Genomic DNA, 23,344 nt, shown 5'->3' with positions numbered 1-23,344 from the left:
ATCTAGTCCAGTTTTTCATATATGTGCTGTATGCAATGAATCCTTGTCTAACACCTTTGCCCATGAGAAACCATTCTGGCTCTCCATATTCTGTCCTGACAGTGGCTTCCTGTCCACCATACAGGTTACACATCAGGACAATCAAGTGCTTCGGCATGCCCATTTCTTTCAGAGCAACCTATAGCATTTCAGGTTCCACAGGAGTGAGGACTTTATTCTAAGAATGATGCTAAGTCAGCAGAGGGTGTAAAGCAGGGGAGTGACATACTCCTCATTATTGAGGGAAGTTGATAATGATTCCAAGATGCAGACTGACTTTTAAAAAGTTTATCTGGCCACAGAAGTTTATAAGAGTTTCATTTCCCAAGAGAAATGCTTAACTGTTTTTAATCTATCAGTTATTCAATATGGACTATGGGAAAAGCATTATGCTAAGTATTTTACATACATTATTTCATTCAATTTTCAACCAACACTACAAGTAGATGTTATCATTCCCATTTTACAGATGAGGACACCAAAGACAATAATGGAGGGGAAGTGACTTTTCCAAGGCCACAGGCTACAGGATGTATGCAGCAGAGCCAAACCTGAAATCCAGGTTAGCCTGATTTGAAAGAGCCCGAGTTTCCAGCCACTTTGTTCAAATAACTCCACCCCTTCCATGACAAAGGGAAAACTTGGTTACCACTGAAGCCTTCTGCCTATTGTTTTCCCTCTGACGCAGTCTCTCATTTTCCCCAGTGAGGGACACAGATTGGGGCCTGACTCCAAATACTCTCCCTAGGAACCTTCCCTAACAAGCCAAATTCAACCTTACTGTTCCACGCCTTTGGCCAGCCTTTCTCAGGACCTATGGTCCCATCTGTGGCTTCTCTCCCAGATAGGGTTTAAATTCTTTGAAACCATGATAATCCTTAGAATTCACTGAGCACCTACTATGTGTCAAGCACATAAATGTGCATTATTTCATCCTAACTACCCAAGAAATGAGTATCAATACAACCTTATTCAGATGATGGAATTGAGTCACAGAAGCAACAAGACAAGATCAATCAGCAGAAGTGGAATTCCATTCCTTTCTACAGTATAGAGTACACACAGCTCACTAAATGGTGAGTGAATGAAGAGACATATAAACTCATCATGGCAACCCTCACTCCATAAATGGGGAAGAAAGAATAAGCACAGGTCAAGGCCTTGTAGGCACACACCCAGCTCTAGACACTCTCCAGGGGTGTCTGACCCACGGGCTGCACATGGCCCAGGACAGCTATGAATGTGACCCAATCACATGTGACAAAATTGTAAATTTACTTAAAACCTTTTTTTTGTTGTTCATCAGTTTTCATCAGTGTTTGTGTATCTAATATGTGGCTTAAGATAACTCTTCTTCTTCCACTGTGGCCCAGAGATGCCACAAGGTTGGACACCCTTGCTCTAGACAAATATATCCTCTCATGTTCTTAGCCAATACAGTCACCAATTCAGAGACAATTGGCTTTATCTTTTCTCCCCTAACCCGTCAACCCCACCAAAAAAATCAAATTAACCTTCCCCAACACCTCCACAAAACACAAGTCATTCTCCCCACCGCCCCAAGACCACTGGGAAGTTATTTCAATAACTAGGTACTGAACAAACCTTTACAGAAAATACAAAATAGTTTATTTTTCGTGGTCTCTTTTATGTCAACTATCCTACATGGCATTTTACAAAAGAAAAGTAACAGCAAAAATGGAATTTTAAAAAAAAAGGAATAAGAGGATCCAGAGATGTTTGCTACCAGAAATGGAGACTCATGAGGTAGCACAGAGAGAAGGCTGTTCCAGATGATGCAGTCCTAACAGAATTAGGGCTACTCCACTGAAAACTGACCACCCCCTCACCCCCAAGCAGGGAACAAATAGGAATCAGGGCATGCTAGGGGCCAGGGACAAGGAGGCTGGAGAAAGAGATCAAGTCAACAGTGGACATTTGATCTGGATCCCTTCTAGAAGACTCCCTAAGGTATATCCCCTTGTTCTGCAGAAGCATGACCACACAGAAGAAGACAAATAACAGAAAAGGTGACCACATGACTAAGCATCTCAAGGTCAGGACCACATCTTGACACTACCCCCAGCATGGAGCCCAGCACATAGTAGACATATTAAAAAGACAAACAAAAGTTAGTAGCCAAATACTACAACAATCGTGAACACTTTTTATTCAGTATTTACCCTGTAAAGGAACCCGAGCTCCTTCCTGTATTCTCATTGATACTTCCCAATAACCCTATAAGATTGAAGTATTATTTCCCAGCCCTGGCTGGTGTGGCTCAGTGGTTGACTGCTGGCCTGCAAACCGAGAAGTCAATAGTTTGATTCCGTCAGGGCACATGCCTGGGTTTCAAGGAAGGTCCCCAGTTGGAGGCACCGGAGAGGCAACAGATTGATGTGTTTCTCTCCCTCTCTTTCTCCCTCCCTCCCTTCCCCTTTCTCTTAAGATAAATAAGCAAAAATCTTTTTAAAAAAATATTATTCCCCAGTTAAACTAAGAAAGCTGTAAGTCAGGAAAGTGAAGTAACTTGTTCAATGTCACACAGCTTCTAAGTGGTGAAGATAAGACTGCAACTATAGTCTGCCCCAAGTCCAAAGAACATGCCATGCTCCTAACCACTGTACCACACAGCCTTGCAGCTTAGTAAGTGAACAGAACAATGGGCAAGGCCACTATACCACTGAGGAAGAACTCTGGTATAGGGTCTGGAACTACCAACCATGCACTTAACACTTGGTCTGACAGCGAGCGATTCTGATCCAGGCTTCCTTATGCCACAGGTCTCTCCTGTACCTCAGTCTTCCTGGCTATACAGTGGGAAGAATAACTTCAGCCCATTTCCAGCCCTCCAGACACTGGCTGCTGCCAAAAAGAGAACACATGCACACCTATATTACCCCATCACAATGGGAAACCACAGGTGCTAGCTTTGTCAACTTGGCACATCATACGTCAGGTAGCTGCTCATATCAGTGGCTTAAGTGGTCCAAGGTGAAAGAGGTAGCCCTCATCCAGTAGGACAGCCAACAGAGGAACAATGAAATGACAGATTACAAAGGACTCTACAGCTGTCAGTTATTAACAAGTGATAGGCCTAAAACCTCCAGGCCTTTTTCTGGGAAAGTGGGAAGGTATCAAAAGCCAAGTGCCCTGAGCCATGTCTTCGAGTGGCCAGGTGGCCCCAACAACTGACTATGGGCACTGAGAGAGGACTTGATGCAGGAGGAACAGGCAACATTTCAGGGAGTTGGCCTCAAGGTTATCATTTAGCTGACTGAAGGAAAACAAGCAGCCTATGACAATAATGTCTCTTTTCTGATCTTCATTTACTCCCTCATCGAAATCCACACCTGACAGAGTGATCTGTTCATACTGCAAATGTAATCACCTCACCACCACAACCACCACTAACCCCCCTCGAAGACTTTCCCTGTTCCCCAGGTAAATACAAATGCCTTGCCGCCGCTCACCTGGCTGCCCTTGCCAACGCCTCCAGCCTCATCTTGTATCCATTTCTTCTCACTCTCTGGGCTCCCGCCACATTTTCTTTCAGTTCCTCATAGTCAGATTTCTTCATCCCCCAGTACCTACCCCAGAGCCTTTCTAAGTGCTGGGCCCTCAGGCTGAAATGCATGTAGAGTTGCTTAGTAAACACCTGTTTATTCTTCACAATTTAACTCAAACATCATTCCTCAAGGAAGCCTTCCCTAATGCCCTCTTAACCCAGAACCAAGTCAAATCTCTGTCAAATGTTCTCATATTACCACATTCCTTTTTTTCTTCATATAAAATCATATATTACGTACAAGTACACAGAAAGATATACATGTCAGTTACCAAAATATTAGGGACCACATTCCTTTTTTCAATGCATTTATTACAATTGTAATTTTCTATGTGTGTATGATCATAATTTGATTAATGTCTATGTTCATTAATACATCTTGAGCAGGTATTGTATCTGACTTGGTCACAACAATATCTCTGGGCATATCCTAGTGTCTGGAATGTAACAGTTGCTGTATATATGTTTTTGAAAGAACAAAATTTCAGAGAGAAGGGAAATGAAGCTCTGTCAAATCAAATGGTTCTGCTTAGAGAAGGTGTTCACCCCTTGTGGGACATCATGCCAAATTCTTCTTTCCCCTCCCTTCTTCATCTTTCCCCGATTTCTGACAGAAGTTACCTTCTATGTCCAGTCATTCTTCATGCTGATGGTAGTCATAGTGATAAGATGGCCTAGAGCCAAAAATAGGCTAAAAAGATCACCTTGTGTGAGTGCTCCAGGTTTCCAAAATAAAAGTCCACAGCAAAGGCCAGCTAGATAAAAACACTAAAACCTTTACTCAGTAAAGAGGCTGAGCTGAACAACTAGCAGTCTCTGAAAAAGCAAGTACTTCCCAGGGCAGGCAGTGCCCCCAAGTGAACCACCCAAATGAAAAGGGATAGGGCAGCAAGGATGCAGGGGACTGAGGCAAAAGCACGTATGCCATTCCCTGAGGAGATTTTAAAACGTACCTTTTATTCCTTGGATAAAGCAGAGAGGTGCCCAAACATTAAATATCAAAGTCTCCCCTGATGAGGCAGCTTCAGAGGAGGTCTAGGATCATGGCTCAGAAAAGCAACACTACAGCCTAAATAAGCTCACATAAAACTCTAATTGAAGCCATAATTCCCTACAGAAGAAGGAGGGTCTCATCCTTGCCCTTTTACTACTCAGGGTAGGCAGCAGGGGGTAGGATGGGTGAAGCAGAAGCATTTACTGAGCTCTATTTAGTGGCAGGTATAGTGGTTGGTACTGCAGAGACAGGATTGTTAGTGAAAAACAAATGAGATATAGATGAGTACAGAACACAGACAGGCAGCCGAGGCTCAGCAAGCTTAAACAATCTGTCCGACTGCCAGTGAATGGCGAGGTCAGGAGCACACCCAAGTCTGCCTGAATCCAAAGACTCTTTTCTCCTACCCCAGTGCTGCCCTTGTGGGTCATCTCAGAGCCAGCTCTGCTCCTCCCCACTTCATCACCACCTTCCTAACCAGAATGGGAATGTAGCTCTGGCAAGCTCTTGGTTAAGGACAAGCTCTCTTCCGTGAGCACAGCCCACCACAACCAGTATGTACAGAACTGACGCATGCCAGGTGTGGAGCTCAGCTTGCAGCTGGGAGTAGAGCTCATCATCTGTGGCTATGGGGATGAGGCTGAATTTTCTGAAGATTCCAAACAGATCCACAGAGATGAAGTCCACTTTTCTCAGAACCCACTGCTGCTGGATGGTGAGATGGTAATCCTACAATCCAGAACATAAACCAAAGAATGGTGTGTGCTCAATCACATCATGAGAGAGATAGTACCTGCAGGGTAGACAAGCCCAGCTAGTCTCCATAACTCCTCTAGCTATGCAAAGAGAGTAGCAATTCTATATCTGAATCATCCATATCCACACAACATCTCCTGCAAGGTTAAGCATTCATTGTGTGGTATTTCAAAGTTAACCCTTCCCTCTGCACTCATTTCAGGATGTGCCCCTTATCAAAAACTATGCCAGTGGATTATTATAATGATAACTATAATATTATGCCATTATAATAACATTATTGCACTTTTTTCCTATACTTGACATATGTTGGCTGATAGATTTAACTGGTACATAACTAGTAGTGCTCTCTCCTTTCAACCAAACCTCTAGTGTGACTCCCAAAGCTAAATCTACTTGTAGCAAATGCCTAGCCCCAACAGCAATAGGGTTATCTGGCTTACCTGGGCTCAGCCACCATGCTTTCAGTGGTCACAGTGCCAGGAACAGAGACTCAACTTGGTCCCTAATTGTTGGCACACTTCCCTGCTCCTGGGAAGATGATAGAATTTGGGGAAATCACCAACCAGGAAGCACTTTATTGCTGAATGCCCCAACAAGCCTTGTACTGCAGAGGGATAAGCAGTACCAAATCACAAAGCCACACACCACAGCAAGAGAAGAGGAAAATGCATCTCTCCACTGGAAGTTCTCAAATAAACGGTCCCCAGAGAACCAGTCTGCTTCCTCACACACACTTCTTGGCAACTGCTGGTAAACTGGCAAAAGGGAGGGGAACAGGGAGAGGAAGGCAGTCTTCAGGCCCCTATTCTGAAGCTGAGAAATCCATCAACCTGGCTGTTGAGGCTTCTTTATCCAGGGCCCACAAAGGGCCAGAAACAAGTTCCACTTCCTATCAGTCAAAGCCCAGAATCTGCCTGTCACACTATTTATGGCAAACAAGGTAGAGAAAGATGTGAGATTCTATGACTGCAGAACATCAATATGCCTGAATCACACACAAACCTTATTAAAAGGCAACCCTTAGCAACCCTAGTGAGGCTACATAAAAAACACACATGATAAAATAAACACCAGGAGACCAGGCTTGGCCTACTTTGTTCTCTACCCTGTTAATACACAGGGCTTTTTTTTTTTTTTTTTTTGGCAGAAAGGGGGTGGAAGGTTATTTGAATTTAAATTACCAGTGAACACTGTAATCTGTGTTTAAGAAAAAAAAAACATTCAAGAGGGCCAAGTGCAGCCCTGGCTAGTGTGGCTTAGTGGACTGACTGCCGGCCTGTGAACCAAAGGGTCAATGGTTCAATTCCCAGTCGGGGCACATGCTTGGGTTGTGGCCAGATCCCCATTAGGGGGCATGCGAGAGGCAACCACACAAGGATGTTTCTCTCCCTCTCTTTCTCCTTCCACTCTCTCTAAAAATAAATATTTTTTTAAAAAAAGAGTGTCACAGCCCTGGCTGGCGTAGCTCAGTGGATTGAGCGCGGGCTGTGAACCAAAGTGTCGCAGGTTCGATTCCCAGCCAGGGTACACGCTTGGGTTGCAGGCCATAACCCCCAGCAACCGCACACTGATGTCTCTCTCTCTCTCTCTCTCTCTCTCTCTCTCTCTCTCTCTGTCTCCCTCCCTTCCCTCTCTAAAAGTGAATAAATAAAAAATCTTTTAAAAAAATTAAAAAAAAAAAGAGTGTCACATACAGGCCATTTGGGACATGGGTGGCCTAGGCAGTAGGAGTCCATGTGGCTTACTCCTTCAGCCTCAGCCCACTGACCTCTCATCACTTGGTAGGAGGCAAGCCAGCAGGCAAGACCCAGACAGCACAAAGGATCATGGTCCCCTAGATTTAGGGAGAAGATTGCCTTCTCAGAAGGAAATTAGTATGAAGCAACAAAGAATGAACAAGAACAGCCATCCACAGTAGTAACCCATCTAAGGAGGGGATTTGGAGATGTGTTACTAAGGGCAGGGACCATATCTGTCTCACTCACCATTATATTCCCATAGCCAAGCAGCACTTAATACATAGTGAGTGCTCAACAAAGAACTGTAGGTTGAATGGTAACCAGAAAGACTCCTAACGTTGGAAAGGATTGATGAGAGCTAGAATCTGCAAAGAATACATAAAAGGGGACCTAGACAATAAAAATGATTCTCAAATACATTCCTGGTGCTTTAACAGACTGAGAAATGTGTATTGGTGCTTTTTTGGGGGGTGGGTAAACTTATTGGGGTGACACTGGTTCACAAAACCATACAGGTTTCAAGTATACAACTCAACAAAACATCATCTACACACTGCGTCAGGCACCCCTTGCACCAAGCAATGTCTCTTTCCATCCCCATTTTCACTATTTGCCCACCTCCAACTATCCTCCACCCCCCATGTCTATGTCTACATGCCTTTTATATATTTTTTCTTAATCCCTTCACTTTCTTTCATCCAACCCCCAGCCCCACTCCTTTCTAACAGCTGTCAGTCTGTCCCATGTATCCATGCCTCTGTTTCTATTTTGTCAGTTCATTTTGTACATTAGAGTCCACACATAAGTGAGATCATATGGTAAGTCTTTCTCTGACTGGCTTATTTCACTTAGAATAATAATCTCCAGGTCCACCCACACTGTCACAAAAGATTTTTTTTATGGCCAAGTCCATTGAGTAAATGTACAGCTTTTTTATCCATTCATATACTGATGGACACTTGGGCTTTTTCCATATCGTAGCTATTGTAAATAACGCTGCAATGAACATAGGGGTACATATGTTCTTTTGAATTAGTGTTTTGGGCTTCTTTGGATCTATTCCCAGAAGTGGAATCACTGGGTCATAAGGCAGTTCCATTTTTAATTTTTTGAGGAAACACCATACTGTTTTCCACAGAGGCTGTACCAGCCTGCATTCCCACCAACAGTGCCCTAGGGTTCCCTTTCTTCCACATCCTTGCCAGCATTTGTTATTTGTTGATTTCTTGATGGTAGCCATTCTGGCAGGTGTGACATCTCTCACTGTAGTTTTAATTTGCATTTCTCTGATGACTAGTGACAGTGAGCACCTTTTCCTTTGTCTATTAGCAATCTGTATATCCTCTTTGGAGGATTGTCTATTCAGGTCCTTTGACCATTTTTCAATTGGGTTGTTTGTTATCTTGGTGTTGAGTAATATAAGTTCTTTATATATTTTAGAAATTTACCTTGACTGGTGAAGCTCAGTGGATTGAGCACAGGCCTGCAAACCAAATGGTCACTGGGTTTGAGTCCCATTCAGGGCACATGCCTGGGTTGCAGGCCAAGTCCATAGTAGGGGCATGCAAGAGGCAACCACACATTGATGTTTCTCTCCCTCTCTTTCTCCTTCCCTTCCCCTCTAAAAATAAAATCTTAAAAAAAAAAAATTAACCCCTTATCAGAGCTATCATTGGTAAATATGTTCTCCCATTCAGTGGATTCCCTTTTTATTTTGCTGATGGTTTCTTTTGCTGTGCGAAAGCTTTTTAGTTTGATGTCGTCCCACTTTTCTTTTGTTTTCCTTGCCCTAGGAGATATATTGGCAAAAATATTGCTATGAGAGATGTCTGAAATTTTATGGCCTATGTTTTCTTATAGGATCTTTATGGTTTTATAACTTACACTTAAGTCTTTAACCCATTTTGAGTTTATTCTTGTGCAAGCTGCTGGTCTAGTTTCATTTTTTTGCATGCATCTATCCAATCTTCCCAATACCATTTGTTGAAGAGACTGTCTTTACCCCATTGTATATTCTTGCCTCCTTTGTCAAATATTAACCATAAAGGCATGGGTTTATTTGTGCTCTCTATTCTATTCCATTGATCTTCATGCCTGTTCTTGTGCCAATACCATGCTGTTTTGATCACTATAGCTTTATAGTATAGTTTGATATCAGGTAGTATGACACCTCCGGCTTTTTCTTTCTCAAGATTGCTAACGCTATTTGGGGTCTTTTTTGGCTCCATATAAATTTTTGGAATATTCGTTCTAGTTCTGCGAGATATACCATTGGTTGACTCTATAGATTGCTTTGGGTAATATGGACATTTTAATATTTTTCCTATCCATGAACACTGTACAAGCTACTTATTTGTATCTTCCTCAATTTCTATCTTCAGTATCTTATAATTTTCCAAGTATAGGTCTTTTACCTCCTTGATTAAATTTATTCCTAGGTATCTTATTGTTTTGTTACAATAGTAAGTGGGATTGTTTTCTTTTAATTTTTTTATTTTATTTTTTAGAGAGGGGGAAGGGAGGGAAACATCGATGTGGAAAGATACAGCAATCAGTTGCCTCTTGCACACCCCCAACTGGGGACCTGGCCCACAACCCAGGCATGTGCCCTGACTGAGAATTAAACCAATGACCTTTCAGTTCACAGGCCAGCACTCAAACCACTGAGCCAAACCAGCCAGGCCTGGAATTGTTTTCTTAATATCTCTTTCTGATAGTTTATTATTGATGTATTAAAAATGCCACTGATTTTGAATATTAATTTTGTATCTTGCCAAATTCATTTTTTAGATTTGGTATGTCTTGATGAAGTCTTTAGGGTTTTCTATATACAATATCATGTCATCTGTGACTAATGACAGTTTTACTTCCTCCTTTCCAATTTGTATGCCTTTTATTTCTTCTTCTTGTCTGATTGATGTGGCTAGGACTTGAAGAACTATGTTGAATAAGAGTAGTGAAAGTGAACATTCCTGTCTTGTATCTGATCTTAAGGGAAACAAAGAAGCATATTTTGATCAAACTATTGAGTTGGCCAAAAAGTCCATTTCGTTTTTTTCATAAAATAAAAGACACATTTTTCACTTCAACAATAACTTTATTGATTTGAATATGTTGAGTATGTCAGCTATCTCCCATGTGGTATAACGTTGATAGTGATCAAATCAAGACATTGAGAACAATCAACTTCAATTGGCCTACCTGACCCTTGACTATCGTCCAGCAAGAAGTGCCCAGCATCTTCACAAGCCACTTTTGATACGTTTGATAAGTCACAGCACCTTCTCCATACATTGCACAAATCTATTTTGTGGTGTTTCAGTTGCATTTTTACCTTTCTTGTAATAATAAAGTATAACATGCCAAAAATGTTACACATTTTCTTCCATCTTCAATATTAAAAAGGCTACACAAAAATTCACCAACTTTGATGTTTTTAAATGCATGCCGATATGACAGATGTCACAACACAATCTAACAAAACTGTTTCAAATGAAGTTAAAGACAACTAAGCCCCACTAGAGCCATCTTACAGAAAAACAACCAAACTTTTTGGCCAACCCAATATTTATGTAGTCCTAAAAGGACTATGCTACAAGGAGAGAAGAGGAGAGGGAAGGAAAGAAGAGAATATATGGGGGGAAATATTTTACCTAGTGCTTACAGTGTGTGTGTGTGTGTGTGTGTGTGTGTGTGTGTGTGTGTGTGTCTGAAGACCACAGGGGGGTTACAGATGAATAGGAGCAGAGGTTAAGTAACTCATCTGAAGTCTCACAGCTAGTACACATTTTAAATCTGAGTATAGCTGATAATATGGCTTTATCAACTTCACCTTGTCATTCAGAGGTGAGCTGACTTCCAGGATAACCTTTCCTATAGAGATGACAATGCTCCTACCTGTGCACACAAACCAAACTACGTAGTCAAGTTTCTTAGAGTTAGTTAACTAGAACTGTGACTTGATGGTCTTATGAATTTCTGTGCTCGAGACAGCCCACTAAAACTTAAACCTGGGTATACTAACTGAGTTTCCAGACCTACAAAGCTGCCAACCAGTGAGAGCCTAACTAAGCCATTAGCTGGTACCTATCTGTGGGAGAACTCTCTTTGGAATAGCCAACCTGAGCATAATCTGTATGTGTCCCAGCAAGTCCTCTTCAGAGATTGCAAAGGAGGTACCAAGAACCTCTCCTACTCTGTGTTGTGACAGTGATGCACAGAATTCTCTTTAAAAGTAATCTAATTCTGGACTTCTGGCCAAGATGGAGGCATAGGTGGACGAACCGTACCTCCACGCACAACCAAGATTAGAACAACAACAATTTAGAGGCAGAATAACACCCAGAACTGACAGAAAATTTATCTGAATGGAAGTCAGACAGCCAAGAAGTTGAAGTAAACCCATTCATCCAGACCGGTAAGAGGGCTGGAGACGAGCAGCCAGGTGCAGGTCGTGGCATGGAAAGCAGAGAGAGTTGGGCACTTAAGGCAACCAGGGGCACATAAGGCATCTGGGGCACACAAGATCGCAGTGGGTGGACCCTGAGTACACAAGCAGAAGCTGGCAGACCCAGTGAGGCAGCGATTGTGGAGCAGAGCAGAGCTCACAACCCAGGATCCCAGAGAAGGGACTGAGGTCCCACAGAGAATGGAGCAAGCACCATTGTTCCCTCCCGACCTTGCCCCCACATACTGGGGTGCCCAGCCCTGATGAACACCTTAGGCTCCGCCCCTCACCATAACAGGAGCAACCAGACCAAAAAAAAAAAAAGAGAGAGAGAGAGATAGCTCAAACAGAAGAACAAATCAATGCCCCAGGACTCATCCTTTTAAGCGACCGAGAGATAGCCAATCTATCAGATGCACAGTTCAAAACACTGGTGATCAGGAAGCTCACAGAATTGGTTGATTTTAGTCACAAATTAGATAAACAAATGCAGGTTGCCATAAAAGAAATGAAGGAAAATGCACAGGGAACCAACAGTGATGGGAAGGAAACTGGGACTCAAAACAATAGAGTGGACCAGAAGGAAGAAAAAAAACAACCAAACAGGAAAGAATGGAGAAATAAGAATTCAAAAAAAATGATAAGCTTAGGAACCTCCAGGACATCTTTAAACATTCCAACATCCGAATTATAGGGGTACCAGAAGGGGAAGAAGGGCAACAGATTGAAAACGTATTTGAACAAATAATAAAGGAGAACTTCCCCATTCTGGCAAAGGAAATAGACTTCCAGGAAGTCCAGGAAGCTCAGAGAGTCCCAAAGAAGTTGGACTCAAGAAGAAACACACCAAGGCACATCATAATTACATTAGCCAAGGTAAAAATGAAGGAGAGACTCCTAGAAGCAGCAGTAGGGGGAACAGTAACCTACAAAGAAAGGGACAGTAACCTACAAAGGAGTTCCCATAAGACTGTCAGCTGATTTCTCAAAAGAGACCTTGCAGGCAAGAAGGGGCTGGAAAGAAGTATTCCAAGTCATGAAAGACAAGGACCTATATCCCAAATTACTCTATCCAGCAAAGCTTTCATTTAGAATGGAAAGGCAGATAAAGAGCTTCTCAGATAAGGTCAAGTTAAAGGAGTTCATCATCACCAAGCCCTTATTTTATGAAATGTTAAAGGGACTTATCTGAGAAAAGAAGATAAAAAAAACATGTATAGTAAAAGGACAGCAAACTCAATTATTAACAACCACACCTAAAGCAAAACCAAAAGAAACTAAGCAAACAACTAGAATAGGAACAGAACCACAGAAATGGAGACCACATGGACGGTTAGCAAAAAGGGAGTGGGAGGAGAGAAGGGGAAAAGGTACAGAGAATAAGTATCATAGATTGTAGGTTGAAAATAGATAGGGGGAGGGTAAGAATAATATGAGAAATATAGAAGCTAAAGAACTTATAAGTATGATACATGGACATGAACTAAAGGGGGGGATGTGGGTGGGAGAGGGTATAAAGGGTGGAGGGGAATGAAGGGGGAAGATGGGATAACTGTAATAGCATAATCAATAAAATATATTTTTAAAAATCTACAAAAAAGAGTAATCTAATTCTGATTTAAGTAGGAATAGAGATGGTAAAAAGGATTTCTGCTTTGTCTTCAGTGGCAAATACCACCTTCCTTCCATGTTGCTTGCTGCCTCTCTGGAGCTTCCAGAGACCTTCAACCCCCCAGGCAGCAGAGTAGAAAAGGTGTAATATGATATTCAATGTTGTATTCTGAAGAGACCAGTGGTGAGAATCAGCTAGTGTTTCTAATGAAGTGAATACTCTGGACAAACTCAGGGGAAGCAAAGTAGTACTAAAATATACTGCGTATCTCTCAGGGTTGTCTGTTTATTTTGCCTCCTGTATGAGGGTTTTCATCAGTTAACATTGTTTTTTAGGGGGTTTTTTTGTTGGGGTTTTTTTTTTTTTGAAGCTTGGGAAATCTGATGATTCACCCAGGTGCACAACAGCTGCTGGGAAGACCTGTGGGAAGGGGCCACCAGCAAAGGCGGGCTGTGTGTGGTGAGGAGGGTCTCCCAGGAGTTACCTCCATGCCAAGCCATATGTTGTCAGGATATTAATCCAAATCTATCTTGTGCAACTAACACTGTTTACTCTCTTGGGATATGAAGCATTAAATTATATCCAAGGACTACAAGAGTCCTTCCGATTCTCTTCCACACTTACTTCTTTGCCAAAAAGATTTGTAACCTGGAAACAAAGCCCTCTGCCTAATAACAGCAATAATACTCAGCAAGGAATAGGAAACCAGGCTGTCAATTCAAGCTTCCCTGAAAGGAACTGCCCCAGTGAAGCCTTACCCTGTCTAGAATATGGAGAAATCTACTACTGATCCCTTTTCCCAGAGAACACAGGCATACATAACTTGAGAGTCCTAAGAGAGAAAGGCTTGAGTCAAATGAGGGTACACTACAGCCCCACTCCTGCCCCAAATAAAACAACTCTGGAAACCCATGAGAGAATTCCAAAATGAGGAGACTACCTCACTGCTGCAAGAGCTAATAGCAAGGGGCCTGAATATGAAATTAGGCTACCTGGATTAGTCACTGCTCTACCCTGACTAGCTGTATGACCTTAAGTCATTTAAACTCTTCACACCTCAATTTTTTACCTCCATAAAATGTGGATGTTGTGAGGACCAGATAAAATAATGTATTTGAAAGTCGTTTAAAAACAGTAAATTACTAAACATACATTAGGCCTATTATTCCAAAGACTGCTGGGTGAGAAACCCTAAGACACTTCTGGGGAGCACAGAGGCAAACTGTCACCTAAAAGAGGCACTCTACAGTAACTGGGAATAGAAATCTGTAGAGAAACCCACACTCAGGAATAAAGTGAGAACAGAGTAGACTTTCAAGAGGAGACACACTTGGGTCTGCTCAGGTACATGTGAAAAATAAGAACAGCCCTGGCTGGTGTGGCTCAGTGGATTGAGCACTGGCCTAGAAACTGAAAGGTGGCTAATTTGATCCCTGATCAGGGCACATGCCTGGGTTGCCAGTCAGATCCCAAGTTGGGGGGTGCAAGAGGCAACAAATCAATGTGTTGCACATCAGTGTTTCTCTCCCTATCTCCCTCCTTTTACCTCTAAAAATAAATAAAATTTTTAAAAAATAAGAACAATATATGCAATGGTTCCAATTTGAAAAAGCACAAAGGTATACAGTGAAAGTCAGTCTCCCTCCTTCCCCATTCTCCAGCTACCCAGGGCCCCTCACCAAAGACAACCACTTTTTCCAGATTCTCCGTATTCTTCTAGAGATACTACAATCAGATAGTTCCTGCTCAGATGAGGATACCACTGGTGGCAACACTTTGAGACCCAGAAGGCACTGCCAAGCAAGTAAGCACTGTCAGGGGCTCTTAGGGTCTATGAAAAGATCAGGACAGCCAGAGGATAAGATATTGCCCTGCGAAAGATTCCACAGAGATCCAGATTTCCTTCTGGCTACTATACTTCTTTGCCCCTTGGCTGACCTCTATTAGGCAATACTTCTGTGTAATGTAAAATTCCCTCTCAGTTGCGTTTATTCACCCAGAGTGCCTTCTCAGAGACGCCATTAACAGGGATGGAAGTAAGAACAATAGTCAAACCTGCCTCGATGAAGGCTGGGCAAAAAGGGCAAAAGTCACAAAAGTCCCTGAGTCAACATCTTTTTAGGAACAGAATACAAGGGAGGATAAAACCTAGACCATAGATGGGGCTACTCAGGACTCAGTTGAAGAGACTAATTCACTACCCACAGAACACTACAGGACACTCAGGACCAAAGCCAGGCTTTCACCAAAATTCCCTCAAAAGCATTCAGACTATGCCCTCCTCTCCCTTTCTCCTTCCACAAAAAAACTTAAATGTGTAAAATCTAGCCTCTACCCTTTCTGCTACTTAGTGGCAGAAAGGTCACAAATAGGTAGCCTATAGGTCAAACCTGGACCATAGATGTGCTATGGTAGTCCCTGGGATTTCACAAAAATCTGGATTTCTTGCTTCTCTTATAATATGAAATGATAGAGCCATAGAGTCACACTCACAAATGACAGTGATAGGGTTAGTAGCAGCTGCCCCCACGGAACATATGAGCACTCCAGTTTGACACAGGCCAATCATTCCCTAATGCCTCACACTGACTGTTCCCTACCTGGTCCTGAAAACGTCTGCGTTGAAGACCCCTGGCCAGTAAGTAACAAAGGAGGCTGATTAACTGGTAAGCACAATAGCTGGCCAAATAGCAGTACTCCTGCATTCACGAGCATTTACTAAACACCCTCTATGAGCCAGGAACTATGCTAGGGGATGGGTACACAAAGAAGAATAAGGGATTCAGTGCCTGCCCTCCAGGAATTTCTAATCCAGTTAGAAATATAAGACTTACTCTTAAGAATAGAACTGCTTCAGACACAAAGGGGTCTGGGAATCAAGCATGCCAGACTCGCTATGGCTGGGGACCAAGGAATGCTTCAGGGAAGAACTAGGATTTGAACAAGACAGTTATCATTTCTCAGGCTTTCACATACTCATTCATCCAACAAGCATTTATGATGTCCATGTTACACTCATCATTATGGTAAAGACACAAAATAAAGCATAGCCAATGTCCTTGAGAAACTCATATACTATAATGAGACAAAATAACTAACCAGGATAAAGTATGCTGAATTCTATAATCAAAGAGTTGCTATGGGGATACAAATAAGGAGGTCCCAGGCAAGGCATGCTGAAGAAGGCGACTGTGCAGCATAAAGTAGGAAATTAAGGAGAGGGTACTCTGGGCAAAAGAACTGGCAGACACAAATATATGAGGCACGCTTAGAGACTACATGGACCAGCTTCTCAGGAGCAAAACGCACACGTGGGTAATGGTAGAGGATATAATTATAGTGGCAGAACAGGAATACTCCTCAATAGGCATGAAACACTAGGACAACTGAAACATTGGAATTTATTCAGCAGCCAGTGGGTGCCACTGAAGGCTTCTAAGCATGGATGTTCTCTACCAGCACTGTGTTTAGGAAGACCCCAAGGGGCAACGGAACACAATGTCCTGGAGGAAGCTGAAGCAGGAGATAGGAGAAGGTTCCTGTAATAACTCTAGAGCAGTTAGGGAAACAGGAGGAGCAGTGTAAGACTATGTGAGCTAGATACTGCATATGCTTGCAAAAATTTAAGACAATGGCATTTCTTTAAAACACTTTTTAATTCCTATTTTTACCAATACAGATTGGTCTTTCCCCCAAATAGTGTTTCATTTGTTTCATTCAGAGAAGGCATGGGCTATAGTTATGGTGCTTGAGTTTTTAAAAAAATTCAGCTTGAAATCAATACAATGTCGGGTAGGAGATTTGGGGGCTTTTCCCCACTCCCACCCCCATTGCTAAACTGGACTAGCTGTAAATCTCAAAGGGAAAGAGAGTCAACTTGACAAAAATCAGGTCAATGTATTTTCTTGTGCCTCCCACACTTTGCACAGGACCAGAAATGGACATACAAAAGAGAGGAATGCCATGACAGATGTCAAAGTTCCCTGAATGAGCTAACTGCTTCATGTCTGGCTGAAGAGCAGAGGCAAGAGACAAGAACCCATTATTGGAAGGCCCCATGCAGGACCAGACAGTCCTGCTCCATTAAAATCCCAACGTCGGTCCTGGCTGGTGTGGCTCAGTGGATTGAGCACCAGCCTGCGGCCCAAAGGGTCACCAATTCCATTCCCAGTCAGGGCGCAGGCCTGGATTGCAGGGCCTGGATTGCATGCCTGGATTGCAGGGCACATGCCCCAGTGGGGGCATGTGAGAGGTAACCACACATTGATGTTTCTCTCCCTCTCTTTCTTCTTCCTTTCCCCTCTCTCTACAAATAAAATCTTTGAAAAATATCTTTTCCAACGTCAGCCCTGACTGGTGTGGTTCAGTGGGTTGGGCGTCATCCTGCAAACCTAAAGGTCACCAACTGGGTTTGATTCCCAGTCAGCACACATGCCTGGGTTGCAGGCCAGGGACCAGGTCGGGAACGTGCAAAAGGCAACCAATCAATGTTTCTCTTGCACATCAATGTTCCTCTCCCTCTCATTCTCCTTCTCTTCCCCTCCCTCTGAAAATTAAATAAATAAAATCCCCATGTCAGACACTGCCCAGGAAACAGGGCCTGCTGGCTAGATCACTAGTTAAAGAGAGACTCAAAAAGATCAGAAATGAGTAGAGAAAGGACGGTGACAGCAGAGAAGCTGCGAAGTTCCTATTCACAACTTTCAGTTATTCAGGATGAGCTAGCTATGAATATTGATATGAATGATAAACCAACCAATAGTTGGAAACTATTGCCAACAAAGAAGGCAATGATGTGATGGTTAAGATAAAGCTTACTTGATCAGCATAACTTACCCTCTAACCAAGTCCTGGGTTAGGAACTGTTAACTGTTGCTGTTGACAATATACCGCACTTACATTGTACAGGGAAGTACTAATTCTCAAGATGGCTATAAAAGGAACTATTACTATTTCCATTCTACAGATCATGAAATTAAGTCTTAGAGAAAGTAAGTGACTTCTTTCCATCTGACAGCTAATAAGTAGATAGCACAATATGAAACCAAGTGAGCTGACTCCAAAGTGTTTTAAAACACTCTGACCTACCAATTCATTCCTTCCATTTTTCTTTTAGAGATGAATTAAAGGTTTGCCTGGGTCACCAGAAAAGGTCCATTGATGCCCTGGCCCCATTCTTTACAGAACACAGAGAAGTCTGGCCTAAGAGCTATTTCTTTGCTTCTAAAATGGGGAAACTTCAAATCTCTTTTTTAAGGGGTAACAGCAAGAGAAAACAGCAAACAGGAGAAATAGTCAGTAGAGAGGCCTTCTCCCCTTCTAGAGATTTTTAACTGCAGTAGCCTCTTGCATCTTTACAAGGCTTTAAATAATTTAACAACTTCGATGGCCACCCTCTGTGAGGCCTTTGGCTTGAGTCTCAGCTCTGCTACTAATACTCTGGTGGCCCTAAAAAGGGTATTATGACCCATTTCATTTATCTGGGGCTCAGGCTTGTCATCAGTAAAATAAGAACCCACCAAATGCATAACTACAACAGTGAGCAATGATAGACCTAAAAGACTATGTTCTGACTCTTCACTCACCCAAGGAACCATGAATGAACCAGACACAACCCTGATGTCTGCAATGAAATGGACATAAAGACCCCAAGGATGATCTCTTCTAGCCCAGATATATGATTTTAGACTTTAGCAGCTGGGCCCACAGATGGAGACTTTGCTTCATGGATACAATCAAACCCAACACCCCATGAGTATCAGATAGGGAGGGTCACTCAGCCTTGCAATCAGCCTTGCTTAGGACCTACTGGCCCCTTATGCCTCCAAGGCTTCCTACCCACTGGATTCAAAGCATGACCAATCAATCTTATATCTATTGACTGTCCTACTGTACTTTATATAACTTTATATAACTTGGAGTGAACTGAAGCTGGCTGGAATTCTAGAGTTTGGTCAGATGGATGCCGCCCACCTTGGAATCCTCACAGAAATGTAAGGCATATGTATGAAACTATTGCCAGAAGTAAAGAAATGTTCATTTAAAATGGCATTAGTCTTCCTCACCAGAACTTTGGGATGCATCTCAGATTCTTCCAGGTTCTAGAACTCCTCCCCTCACAAGACAGAAGAGGTAGAATACTTGCAGAGAGAGAACTTACTAGACATGGATTAGTTCAGTGACTGCTGTGATGTCCCTATACCTGTGATGACGATAAGTGGCAGTTAAAAGGCATAATCAAGAACTCCATCCCTCTGTGAAGGCATAGCCAGAAAGCAGACCTCAAAAACACACCCCTTCCCATTTCTCTATGGATATGACATGTGACATGAGCCACACATCAGACACTACCCAAAGGCTCCAACTTCCAGTCCAGGAACACCTGGGCCAACACAGGAGGTTCACTATGAAAAAAGAAGGCCTATGAGGCAATAGAGAAGCAGATGATAAATGCACCACCTCGAAAGTCCAAGATCTGAAAGAAAATAAAGGATACATTTCATTGCACCAGCCTTTTTGCAAAAGTCCAGGTAAAAATCATCCCTCCCACCTCCACCCACATCCCATTGCTTCTCAAATTCTCTTAATAGTATTAGGCTTTGAGACAATATGAATAACTTTGCATAAGGACAAACTACTCTGAATTATTAAGAATATCAACAAGCAAAATGGAAATGTTATTCTTACCAATCCTTACACTCATGACTATATAATGGCTAAGAAGTTTACTCTTTCAGTTATACTCTATACACAACAAGCTCAGCAATTAGAAACAGCTCAGCTGGTTGGAAAATGGATATACAGGGTGGGCCAAAAGCAGGTTTATAGTTGTGAGTATGCAAAGCACAGGGCTTATACTTGTATTATTATTTATTAATTATTGTATTATTTTCCACATGAATAACTATAAACCTACTTTTGTCCCACCCTGTAGTAAGGACACATTCACAGCTCTGACCCTCCTAAAGGCCAACTAACTGAAATCTTCCCATGACAACCAGCCACGGCTTAGCTACTACGAGCCATCTCACAAGAGGCCCAAACAGGAAAGGGTAACAAGGACACTAGCCTTTAAGGCATTCCCACCATAGAAAAACAGTAAGTAAGCTCTTCAACAGCAAGAATTTTTTCACATGAGAGACCCCAGCATCTTCCACTGGGCCTGGCACCTAGTAGGGCCTTGAGAAAATAAACTGAGGGTCAAATGCCTTGTTGATGACTGCAGACACCTGGGGGTGGGGGTGGGAGGGAGCAATAACACAGTGCAACAGAAAGAGCTCTGGAGTCAGAACTGGGTTTAAAGCTTGTCTACAGCAGACTTAAATCACTTAACCTCACTGAGCCTCAGTTTCTTCATCCATAAAATGGGAATACCAACTCTCTTACAAGCCTGATGTGCAAACTGGATGAGATAAAAGTTTATAGCAATAGGTGGATCTATTAGATAAAAAACAAGTCTTGATGACTGTATTAGAAAGAGAATGTAAGACATGCATTCTCAGTGAGGGAAATATCAACCCCAAAGGGGTGAAAATTGATTGCTGGGGAAGAGAAATCTTAGATATTATAACAGTTTGTTGCCCTCCGAAGGGCCAAAGTACATAAACAGGTACACAATATATCTGTGGTATTAAAATTCAGTTAGTTTCAGGGGGGTGCCAATTAGGAAAAGTCTCAAAAAGTGATAAAGAACAAAAGTTTAAAAAACACAATGTACAATACAAAGGGCAGACTCAGTTTCCATAAGGACGGTCATTAATTTGCATAAGTCACGGGTAGGATGATCAATTTGTACTGATTTGCCCCAGACTTTGCACTAAAGTCCCACATCTGGGAAATCCCTCAGTCCTGGGAAAACTAGGATGATTGTTCACCTTCCTTAGAGGAGAGATCAATACAGGCATTAAAATTTCGCAAATGAGGTAACTCCAAGAAACATGACAGATGTCATGAAGGATTTATAGCATTTCAGCAGCATTCCTGAGCCAAGACTGAAATATGCCATTTGCCCAGCACTAGGATCAGGCATTGGCATGAAATTTTTACTCATTCACTGACTATACCACTTTGTTATTGTTATGGGCTGCTTGTGTCCACCCCCAAATATATATGTTGAAGCTCTAATTCCTAGGGTGATAGTATTTGGAGGTGGGCCTTTGGGAGGTGATTAAGGTTAGATTAGGTCATGTGGGTGAAGTGAAGCCCAATGATGGGATTAGTGCCCTTATAGACAGATGACCAGACAGGAGCTCACTCCACTGAGCCACATGATGGTACAGCAGGAAGACAGCTATGAAACAAGAGGAGGGCCCTCATCAAACTCACCATGCCAGCCTCCAGAACTATAATAAATGCTTGTTGTTTAAGCTACCCACTGTATGGTATTCTGTTATAGCAGCCCACAACTTACTAAGACACTTCTCAATGCTTCAAACACCAAAGCCAAGGGCACTATTAAGAGAACGAGGACAAGACCATCAAGGGTATATATATCCAAAAAGCCACCAAGTATCTGAAAGATCTCACTTTACAGAAGTAATGTTGGCCATTCCATCACTACAATGGTAGAGTTGGTAGGCATGCCACACCAAACAGTGGGGCTGGACACAGGGTCAGTGGCCCAAAAAGAGTGCTAAATTTCTGCTCCACATGCTTAAGAATGCAGAGAGCAATGCTGAACTTAAGGGTTTAGATGCAGACTCTCTGGTTATTGAGCACACCCAGGTAAACAAAGCTCCCAAAATGGAGCACAGAACTTACAGAGCTCATGAATGGATTAACCCAAATATCAATTCTCCCTGCCACACTGTGATGACGATCCTTACTGAAAAACAGCACATTATTCCTAAACCAGAAGAGTTTGCACACAAGAAAAAGATATCCCAGGCAAAACTGAAGAAACAAAAAACTTATGGCCCAGGAATAAATTCAGCACAAAATAAATGCTCATAAAAGCAAAATGCAGGAGAGAGAGAGAGGATAGGAGCAGATATGACAGGCCATCACAACCACACCCTTGTCAATGAGCTGCCTCAGGGAATCTGAAAAAACCTCAAGTCTGGGCTGAACATAATTAGTTATATTGCTATTGAATTCTCAGTCTCAAAGGTAGAAAATTGCACAAGTGAGGACACCAGGCGTAAACCCTTAACAAACCACAAAAATTCTGGGAGATTCCTCTCGTGTGTCCTGAGCAGCCTGAATCTTTTAGAGGTGTTTGTCCCAAAGGCAAACTCAATTGTTGTTGATGCTGGGAATCAGAGGCTACCCTAAGCCCCACCTGAATAGTTAACAGGCTTTTCTCCTCCCCTACTCAGCAGTGAAAGTGAATAAAAGGGCAGAATATTCCCTTACACCACATATAATTAAAGTAAGCAGCTCTGTGTTGTGGAAGACTAAGGCAGCTTAAAGCCAACTCAGGAAAACATAAAGTATTCATCCTCATTCACTCAGAAAGAAAAAGATTAGCTCCGCAAGGACACATCTCCAAATTGACACACGAAATCCGGGAGTTAGAGAAGCCTACGCTATAGAGCATGATCTAAGCACCATCTGAGGCCCCAGAAAAAAATCCCCAGAAATACACAACCAAAGGGATGGCACTCTAAAAATGTTGAGATTAGCCGTTGTGAAAAGAGGATTACTCCAATACACTGGCAGACAGCCTCTGCAGCAAAGCTTCACTTAAAAAAAAAAAAAGATAGAATGTAATGGAGGAAAAAAAACAAGAGGCAAGATGAGAAGAGCATGAATCCACAAACAAAATGAACAGAATTCAAAGGCATCATCTATTTGGAAAAAGATGCAACTTGCTTTCAGAGATTGTCATTTTTTAATATTCTCATTAATAGCAAATCTTCATTCTTTGATGGTAAAAACAGATATTGCATTCCTATGTCCCAAGAGTTGTCATGTGTATGTATTACCTCCTTTAACCACTCCTCAAAGTATTTTTTAAAGATTTTATGTATTTATTTTTAGAGAGGGGAAGGGAGAGAGAAATAGAGGGAGAGAAACATTGGCCCATAACCCAGGCATGTGTCCTTACTGGGAACCAAACCCGCAACCTTCTGGTTTGCAAGCCCATGCTCCACTGAACCATACCAGCCAGGGCCAAAGTATCTTTTTTTAATTTGGGAGTATGTTTATTAAAGCTGGGGACTGTGAAACAAGAAGGGTCTAGCAT

At 42.3% G+C, this 23,344-nt stretch overlaps 1 protein-coding gene and 1 pseudogene across 3 annotated transcripts in view; one reads left to right on the top strand and one right to left on the bottom strand.

The window, feature by feature from the left end:
• Positions 1–23,344, bottom strand: part of SIL1 (SIL1 nucleotide exchange factor) — a 225,159-nt gene that overhangs the window by 199,424 nt on the left and 2,391 nt on the right. The window lies entirely within an intron of this gene.
• On the top strand, positions 5,175–22,110 carry LOC123812798 (annotated as a pseudogene).

This window comes from Phyllostomus hastatus, unplaced genomic scaffold (genome assembly GCF_019186645.2).
Source record: "Phyllostomus hastatus isolate PE091 unplaced genomic scaffold, TTU_PhHast_1.1 phas_contig_150, whole genome shotgun sequence".
In the NCBI taxonomy this organism is placed as follows: Eukaryota; Metazoa; Chordata; class Mammalia; order Chiroptera; family Phyllostomidae; genus Phyllostomus; species Phyllostomus hastatus.
The sequence above is the reverse complement of the archived record's forward strand: the minus strand, read 5'-3'. Positions and strand labels throughout refer to the sequence as shown.